A 3637-nucleotide genomic window follows, 5' to 3' on the forward strand; every position below is an offset into this window, starting at 1 on the left:
CTTCTGTCCTTGGTGCTACCAGTCTGCCCCATCAGTTTCTTCTTGGGCGTGCGAGCTTTTCTGCATAGTTAGTGAAGAATGTACCACGTGATGGCTTACCCCATTTGGTGTTCACCGTATTAACACTTTCCAGGGAGGCTTCGGGTTGCCCCAGAATCTTCCCTGTTTCAGCAGAGGAAATAGTAGCAGCTAGCTGAGCTAATTGAGTTTCAAGTATCTTGTTGAAGTTCAGTTGGTTCTTGATAGCAAAGGAGATGCCATCCATCTCCACTTGGATGGTCTCTAAAGATTTGTCGTTGGCGGCCAGCTTCTTTTGTAGTGATTCATTTACTTTTGCTTGGCCGAGGACAAGATCCTCAAGGAAGGCTGGTTAAGATTAAACGAATTTGAATTACCATTACCTCCTTGGTAGCAGGGGCGTGATTGATTCCACCCCTGACCTCCTTGTGGATGAAACATGTTGTTGTTGTTGTTTTTGTTGTTGTTGTTGTTCATGTACATGACATCTTCATGGGTTTCGGGGCAGCCGTTCCCCGAATGTCCAGTGTTCCCGTAGACCTCGCACATCATGCGAGCATCTAAGGCTTGAAGTGCTTGCATTGGAGCCTTATCTTGTGGACATTCCTTTATGTTCTTGAGGAGGAGGTCGAGCTTAGCGGCTAGCATGTCCATCTCCTTGATAGTGTGCATGCCCTGCTGGCGTGGTTGGAGACGTTCTTCATTCCAACCTTGGTTGGACACATCTTCTCGATCAAAGTTTTGGCCCTGTCAATGGTTAGGAGAAGAAAGCACCACCTGCATTAGTGTCGACGTGGTCGCGGGCTGTCGAAGTCAGCCTGTTCTAGAAGTTCTATAGAATATGCCAATCGTCCATCCCATGGTGAGGACACACTAAGATGTACTCTTGGAGTCTCTCCCACGCTTTAGATATTGATTCATTTGACGCGTGCTAGAAACCGGAGATTCTTCCAGAAAGGGTACTGGTTTTGACCATTGGAAGAATTCAGCGAGGAATACCTTGGTACAATTGTCCTAGGTGTCTACATCACTTCTGTTTGCATAGAACCACCGTTTTGCCTTCCTTCCCTAGAAGAGAAAATGGAAACAGTCGGAGTCTGATCAAGTTGACAATCAAAATTGGTTCGTAACTGTGACAGTTCATGTGCGTGTAATCTAGGCACATAATTTGTTAGTGTGAAGTATGTGTTTGTTAGTGTAAAGCTTATGTGTGTTTATGTGAAGCTTTTGAAAATTTAAAGTGCAAGTAAAAAGGGTATTTTGTAATTATAGAAAAACCTAGGGTTGTTTTTGTAAAATGTATTTGGATGGGAGGTAATCTCAAATTAAGTGAAGGGTAGTTTTGCAAACATGTTTTTCTTACCTTATGTCTTGTAAAAATATATATTTATTCAAAAGTTTCATTTCAAATGTATGTGTTGAAGTGTGTAAAAATTTTGGGTAAAGTGGTGAAAATAAGGGTATTTATGTAATTTTATAAAAGTACAAGTCCTTTTATGCAAGTAGTTGAATTACAAAAGTAATTTTCAAAGTTACTCAAAGTTAAAGTGTAAAAGGTGCAAAATCATTATGACATGTCTATCCAATCATTATGACGACTCTATCCTGTCATCATGACGTGTCATAAATGCTTGCATTTAGGTCCTAAATTTTATAAAGTTACACTCTTTAGGATAAAAGTAATTCAAATCCAACTTTTGTTCAAAACTTCACGTGTAAAGATATAAATTTTGGGTTTTTGAACTTGAGCCCTAAAACAATGTTGTAGAGTTTGAAAAACTCTCCAACTTTCGTTTTGGGCATTTCTTCATTAGGGTTTTAGATTGATGGGAAATTTATGCTTTACAGAAAAGCCCCTATAATTTTCTGAAATTGCGCATAAGTCCTTGGGAAGTCTCTTTTCTCTTCCTCCTCTATTTCTTTCTTCCTGGCGTCTCTGTCTTTGCTTCTTCTACCGGCGGCAGCAACATCCAAGCGCATCTTTTCTTCCTCTCTCCCTTTGCTCAGCTCCAAGCAGGGCGCGGCAGCTGCGGCTTGGCTCAGTGCGGCTCCGGGCGGCGCGGCGCAGGAGGCGCGCGGGCGAGCGCGCGCGGGCCGCGGCAGGTGCAGGCGCACGGGCGGTGCGCGAGCGGCTCAGGCGAGCTGGCGGGCCCAGGACGGAGCGCACGCGGGCGAGCTGGCACGCTGGAGCAAGCGGTAGGCGGCGCGCTGGATGCGAGCGAGCGGGTGCGCGCGGCTCGGGAGGCGCGCGGATGCGGAGCGCTGGAGCGCTGGCGTGCGGCTCGCGCGGGAGCGGGCGCTCAGGCGGCTGCGAGCGAGCCGGCGCAGGGCGGTTCGGCGGGAGTGGAGGCAAGCGCTGCGGGCGGCGGCTCGGGCACAGCGCAGCGCTGGCGTAGGCAGGCTCGCGAGCGGAGGTGCGCTGGTGTGGAGCGCGCAGCGCAGCGGGCTCGGGCGGCTGCGGTGGTTCGGGTGGCGCGGAAGCAGGCAGCGGGTGGCTCCAGGCGGGGCGCAGCTCTAGACGGCTTGCGGGCGCTGAACTGGAGCAGGTGCAGGAGCTGGTGGAGCGCGACGTGGCGGCGCCTACGGGAGCGGACGGCGCTTGCTGCGGTTCGGCGCGGTGCGGCAGCGCGACGCGGGCATCGCGGGAGCGTCGCGGGAGTTGGCGGTGCAGACACGCGCGCAGGAGGAGTTGCGGTGGAGGACTTCTGCGTGAGATGCGGCAACACGGTGGCATCGACCGTGACTACGCCACGGTGATCAAGATTGGCCGTATCGAGGACGCTTCCATGGTGTTCGACGAAATGCTAGCCGCGGGAAAAGTGAAGCTGAGCCTGCGAAGTGGGAGCAGGTCAAGGATGCGCACGGCTCGGACATGTGCAGATGTGATGCGGCAAGGCCGAAGCGAGTGCGTGTCCAGCAGCAGAAAGAGGAGGAGCAGTTGCACAGCGTGCAGGACGACGGTTTGCAGGGAGGTCACGCGCGGTGCGGGAGGAGCTGCAGTACGGCGGCTGCGAGCGGATCCGCACGAGAGCAGCGGGGTCGCGCGTGATGGACGTTGGAGGCCGTCGAGGAGAAGGCAGTGGAAGGCACGGCCCTAACACAGGTAGACCACGGTCCTCGCGAAGGCGGAGGTGTGAGTGTGGCGTGGCGAATCGGAAAGAGAAGCTGCGGAGCGAAGGCGACGGCCGGGTGTGACGAGCTCGGAGAAGTCACGGTGCAGCCAGGCACGACGAGCTCCCTCCACCCATACTGAGGTCCAAGCAGGAGTAGCGCGACGCGGGTCCGACGCGTGACGCAGGACTGACGGCCGACTCAGTTCGTTTCTGCAGGCACGTGCGTAAGCAAGGCAATCGACCACGCGCATGCCGGCTGGGGGCCGTTGGTGCGGGAGCAGAGCAGAAGCGGCGCACCAGAGATGTAACCAAGCACGGCAGTCCTGCAGAAAGCTACGCGGGTGTGCCAGGTGTGTTTCAGTGGCACACGTGCGTGAGCAGAGGAAGTTCAACCCGTGAGCAGGAAAACCCTGAGGTTCGCGGAGAAGTCGGCTTAGCAAACCAATCCGGTTCTATCGTCTCATCCCATAGTCCACGACATCCAACAGTTCTTACCCCTCGTGGAT

The 3637-nt window shown here is 53.1% G+C and overlaps 1 non-coding gene across 1 annotated transcript; it reads left to right on the forward strand.

The window, feature by feature from the left end:
• The first annotated feature begins 872 nt into the window (after window positions 1-872).
• LOC112872475 lies at window positions 873-979 on the forward strand. Its single transcript, XR_003224671.1, has one exon. It is a non-coding gene; the product is annotated as a small nucleolar RNA R71 (small nucleolar RNA).
• The last annotated feature ends 2658 nt before the right edge of the window (window positions 980-3637 follow it).

This window comes from Panicum hallii, chromosome 8 (assembly GCF_002211085.1).
Source record: "Panicum hallii strain FIL2 chromosome 8, PHallii_v3.1, whole genome shotgun sequence".
NCBI lineage: Eukaryota > Viridiplantae > Streptophyta > Magnoliopsida > Poales > Poaceae > Panicum > Panicum hallii.